General features: G+C 38.1%; 1 long non-coding RNA gene across 1 annotated transcript in view; it reads left to right on the forward strand.

The window, feature by feature from the left end:
- Positions 1-5,562, forward strand: part of LOC123333958 — a 54,869-nt gene extending 49,307 nt beyond the window's left edge. Inside the window, exon 3 of the long non-coding RNA XR_006551570.1 lies at positions 4,980-5,562. This is a non-coding gene — a long non-coding RNA (uncharacterized LOC123333958). The remainder of the gene's footprint in view (positions 1-4,979) is intronic.
- The last annotated feature ends 438 nt before the right edge of the window (positions 5,563-6,000 follow it).

Below are 6,000 nucleotides of genomic sequence, written 5' to 3' on the forward strand. Positions count from 1 at the left end.
CTGTGAAGCAGGCTGAGTGCCGAAGAATTGATGCTTTTGAACTGTGGTGTTGGAGAAGACTCTTGAGAGTCCCTTGGACTGCAAGGAGATCCAACCAGTCCATTCTGAAGGAGATCAGCCCTGGGATTTCTTTGGAAGGAATGATGCTAAAGCTGAAACTCCAGTACTTTGGCCACCTGATGTGAAGAGTTGACTCATTGGAAAAGACTCTGCTGCTGGGAGGGATTGGGGGCAGGAGGAGAAGGGGAAGACAGAGGATGAGATGGCTGGATGGCATCACTGACTCGATGGACGTGAGTCTGAGTGAACTCCGGGAGTTGGTGATGGACAGGGAGGCCTGGCGTGCTGCGATTCATGGGGTCGCAAAGAGTCAGACACGACTGAGCGACTGATCTGATCTGATATCAATATTACTTATAGCAACGATGAGCTGGCTTCAACATCAGTTCTATCTCCCCACCCCCCAAATTTAAAAATGTACTTTCTGAGAAACTTTGTTCACATAAATAAGTAGATGAGTTCAAAACAAGTTTTATACTTGCACGTTGGCTAATCCTTTGAACTCCTTCCAAGCTATATGCAAATCACAAATTCTCTGTCATAAAAATCACATGTAATGCTCTATCAGCTGATTAGATTAACTTTTTCCTTTTGTTGATAACAAAAAACATTAAGAAAATCTACCTTGCAAAAGGATTTCCTCCTTAATTTTCAATTTCTCTGAATTACACAGGAGAGACTTATTAAGACTTATCAATGTCACTTAATTTTATAGCCTTTTAAAAGTATCTGTTTTACTTAGAAAAGTTTAGAAAATTTTGAATATTAATTTTATAACATTTTGATAACATACATTCAAGATGTAATTTTTTTGGGGTAAAAAATATTGGTTCTGGAAATTTAGCTCAGTCAATTTATGGAAATTATCCACCATAAAACCTGATGGTGGTAGGCTACTCTCATGCCAGGACAACAGGCTTAAACAGCTGCCTTGGGCAAACTGAGACATATGTTTATATTATCTAATGAACAGAGCCACCATCCATTGTCATACCATTCAGCCAAATCAACTTCTTTTCTGTCAGAAAAAATCTGACTTCATATTCAATCCAAATAAACATGCTATTATGTGTCCCCATGACAACCATCTCACTTCTAAATTCAGCAACTAGCTGGGGATAAGATGAACCCATTTCCTCACACATCAATTTAAAAAGATACAGTCTTAACTCCCTTGATGTTATAATATTTACAATTTAAATAGCACCATTCAATACTCCCTACAAGTCAGAACTCCTTTTTTTTTTTTTTTTCAGCTAAAGCTTGTTTATCAATAAAATCATGTTCCCAAGCTAAAGCAAGTTTAAAGGATTAAAAAAACAAACAAACAAACAACAAAACCAATTTCTGTGTAGCCACTGTAACAATCAAGACAAGTTCATAATTTGAAGGGCTCAGTGCAAAGTGAAAATGTGGGGCCCTTTGTTCAAAAATGAAGTATTTCAGGATGGGAACATCAGATCCTGAAAGCCAGCACTAACGTTTAAAAGGTGAGGCTCTTCTAAGGGCAGGTCACAGACCCAGCGAGCTGGCCTGAATAGCAGTTTTGTTTATAAAGACTGTTATGCCCATTCCTAGGATAAGCTGAATCAATGTGAATAAAAGTTCCAAATTTAAAAAATAATATCACTGAGCCACCTGTGCATGCATTTTCTTCTCCATAAAAGTGGACACAATTTATTAACTGAAAACACCTGTGTATTTTCCTTATCTGAAAGGCATAGGAAATCTGTCTATCACAACCTTAATCATGATCTGGTGAACAGTTTCTCAGTGCCTCAGTTTACTCATCTGTAAGATGGGGATAATGTACCTACCTTGACTTGTAAGGACTAATTGGATTAATATGGGAATGCACTTAGAACAGTGTATGGCGTGTAGTACTATGGTAGCTGTAGTGGAACAGAGCTGTTTTCTATTATTATTATTCAATAATTTCATTAACTATTCAAGTTACAATAATGTTAGAATAGGAATTGATTTAATGGCAATGACAGACTTGGTATGTAAAATCTTTTTACCTATCAAAGGTGTACCTGGTATATTATAACCTTTTCCATATTTATGTAATATTTTCTATTTTTCACTAGAAAAACAGTGACCTAATGAGCAATGTTAATTCTTATGATGCTCTCCAAGCCAACTCTAATAACTTTTTAATGTTAACCTTAGTGATAATTTTACCAGTGCACTTAGCTTTCCTTACAAAGAATTAATTGATTTACATTCTGTAAATAATTATTGCACATTGCATTAGAGAGATTTTTCATACTATTGTTTGACAATTTTTATGATGATGATCACAAAGCAGAATTGTAATTAGAAAGAAAAACAGGTTCTGTGTAAAATTTATTGTTTAGTTTTGCCGTTTTGCTTTTTTGGTAGTTCTTGGAATGTTGATTGAAAAACTGTCGTGTTTTTGTTAGAACTTTGGTCTCTTATAGAAGTGCTCAAACTATTGGTTTCCTGTATCCAGGGGAATCCTCAGTCTGCTTTCTTTAATATCTGATTCTTTCTTAGCTACAGACAGGCAATTTAAAAATATTTTATATGGTATATATATATATATATGAAATGCTGACTTCTTTTACTCTAAAGTGACAGTACAATTCAAACAGAACTCACATTTGTATAAAACACATCTGTATTAGTTTCCTGGGGCTGCTGTAACAAAGTACCACAACTTGGAGGGCTTAAAACAACAGAAATTGACTGTCTCACAGTTTCAGAGGCTAGAAATCTGAAATCAAGGTGTCAGCAGGGCCACGTTACCTCTGAAACCTGCAGGGGAATCCTTTCCTCTCCCCAGCTTTTGGTAATTTGCCAGCAGTCTTGGTTTTCCGTAGTTTGCAGTTGCATTCCTCTAGTCTCTGCCTTTTGTTATGGGGCATCCTCCCTGTGTGTCTGTCTTCACATGACTGTCTTCTCACAAGAACACCAGTAGTAATTAGTGCGGGCCCATTCTACTTCAGTACGACCTCATCTTAAGGTAGCTAAAACCCTATATCCAAATAAAATTACATTCCGAGGTGCTGAAGTGGTAGTGGTTTAATTGCTAAGTCATACCCTACTCTTGAGACTCCATGGACTGTAGCCCACCAGACTCCTCTGTCCATGGGATTTCCAGGAGAATACTGGAGTGCGTTGCCATTTCCTTCCCCAGGGGATCTTCTCTACCCAGGGATCTAACCCGCTTCTCCTGCACGTTTGCATCTCCTGCATTGCGGGTGGATTCTTTACCACCAAGGGAGCACTAGGGTGTTAGGATTTCAATATTTATCTTTTAGTGGCACACAATTCAACCCATCATAACATTTAGTTAAAAATTTTTTATATCAAAAGGTGAAATTTTACCACCGAGTTTTAATATTACTGAGGTATTGGAAAAATTTCATCTCAAGATTTTCCATTACAACCATACAACCAGATTATAATTGTATATGTCAATAACAATGTACATTTTATTTATGAATAATAAGTTTATATTTTCAAGGAATACATCTAACTACATAGATTTATATTTCCAAAATCTATTATAAAGAAATAAATTATGGAAAGTCTCTTGTGATAGAGATTACTCAAATCATTAAGGTCTAGATTAAAGTGATGTAGAGTGAAAATGATTATTCATTTTTGTAATAAATTACATATAATAAATGATAAAAGGTAACATATCAATTGTGCTAATTCTCATACTTACTTTGTAATCATCCAATGTAATGTGAAGCTAAAATGTTATGAAACAATGCCATAAATGGCATGATATTTCTTCTGCAAATATGTGTGAACACATATATCAAATTCTAGGATTTGACTTTCAGAAGTAAGTCAGAATCATGTATTAATATCAGAAATCATTCCATTAACTTGATTAGATATTGTAACTAAACTTAGTTCATACATCTGAAGAAAGAGAAAGGGGTATTCTTTAGAAGCTAATCAGTCTGAAAGCTGTGGTGAGGCTGTGCCTTTTATTTTTAAACATGAAGCAGGAGGTGGGAAAGCACAGACTAGGAGATGCCTCAGGAACAAATGTGTGCTCAGAGGGCTCAGTATCAGGAAAGACTCATGTGGAAGTTGAGGGTTTGCAAATCTATTCACTAGAAAGTCTTTGCACATCCAAATATCTGTGAGTGTTATTGCTTGGCAAAGCTTATGTCACATGTGGAACCTTAGCAACATGAAATCTTGGAGATGTAGCTTTTAGCTTTCCAAGTAGGATAGGTTAGGAAGGCAAGTTAGGGTGTGGGTCTTGAGTGAACCAAATTAGTTTACAAAATTTACCACTGTGGCCTTCAGTAGAAATTACCAACACTGTTGCCTTGCACTTCATGCTGATCAGACTTAACACTAAGTGTGTGTGTGTGTGTGTGTGTGTGTGTGTGTCAGAGAGAAATGTTGTACTTAGTCACTCAGTCGTGTCCAGCTCTTTGTGACCTCATGGACTGTAGCCCGCCAAACTCCTCTGTCTGTGGGATTTTCCAGGCAAGAATATTGGAGTGAGTGCCATTTCCTCTTCCAGGGGATCTTCCCAATCCAAGGATTGAAACTGAGTCTCTTGCACTTTACTGCTTGAGTTCTTGGGAAAGCCCGTGTGTGTGTGGGTGTGTGTGTGTATCTGATAGTTAACATTGTGGTCTAGAAATCTCCTGGAAACTGGAGTAGCTGACCCATAGAGATGTTGTCCTATCCCTATGAAGGGAGGTAAGATGATCCTTGAGTCCTGTAGCCAGAGATGAAGTGACTCTCTTGGTGAGGGCCAGATTAACTCATAAAACTCTAAAGAATGATGTTTGCGAAAGAAGAACCTGGAAAGAATCTAGACAACTTTTTCTATGAGTACTGTATCAGATTTCATGCAACATCTCATGTTAGTTATTTTTCTTTCCTTATATCTGTTTCATTATTGTTTATTGTAGCAAACAAAAGCAAAACCTAGAGCCAAAGTCTGTAATACCTGGAGGGGGAAAAGCAAATAAATGGGATGGAACTGCTGAGGGACATTGACTCTGCGACAAATCAAGTGAGAAGCCCAGGAGACCAAGTAGGTCTTTGAAGATGTAAAAATAAAATAAAATAATCCCCTAAGGAAAAGTGGAAAGAAGAGGAAACCTCTGTGGAAAACAAGAAAATGGATGTTGTGTGGCTATCAGGGACCCAAAATAAAATGGAATCAGACAGTCATGACAGATCTGGGGTTCAGTCATGTATTCTGTGTTCTTAGAAAAACCACAAACAACTATAAAGGACTTCTGCTTCTCCTAAGGGTTGTACCTGAAAAAGCCTCCAATGAGAAGCTTCAGTGATAGCCAATCATTGAAGACTTGCGGTTAGACTGTTAAGACTTATGGTCAGGCTGCAAGAACCACACAATCCCCTTTGCTGTTCCCCCAACTGTGACTTCTGCAGCTTTTGCTTCTAAAAAATTCCTCATCCCCTTCACTCTCCAGGGATGTATTTTCAGTATGTATCTCCAGTTTGCAAACCTTGCACAACCTCACAAACAATAAACCTAGTCTTTTGCTTTAAGACAACCCTGACTCTTTTCTGAGTTTTATTTCTGATTTAAGACAACAAAGAACAGATGAAACAGGTTGAATCCATAGGGCCTGTGATAAGGATGTAAGAACTGTTGGGGCCTTAGGGTCCTCAATTATAAAAGAGCATTGGGCAAGGTGGTTGCCCAATAAGGGTACTTTTAAGGCTGCTATTCATCAGTGAACAATTCCGAAGGAGGCCCCGTCATCGCCTGAATGTGGATAGGGTATGTGCCCTGCCCTTTCAGGTCCTCCCAGTAGGATGGCGAAGAGCAGTAGCGCTGGGACAGTGAGGAACACCAGGCTGTGTGGTTTCAGACAAGTCATCTGACATCTCCGAGGTGTCGAGGCTAGATAACCTCTAACGTCTTTTCTGTCTCTGATGTTCAATTGTGTTTTCCCC

Source organism: Bubalus bubalis, chromosome 6, assembly GCF_019923935.1.
Source record: "Bubalus bubalis isolate 160015118507 breed Murrah chromosome 6, NDDB_SH_1, whole genome shotgun sequence".
Classification (NCBI taxonomy): domain Eukaryota; kingdom Metazoa; phylum Chordata; class Mammalia; order Artiodactyla; family Bovidae; genus Bubalus; species Bubalus bubalis.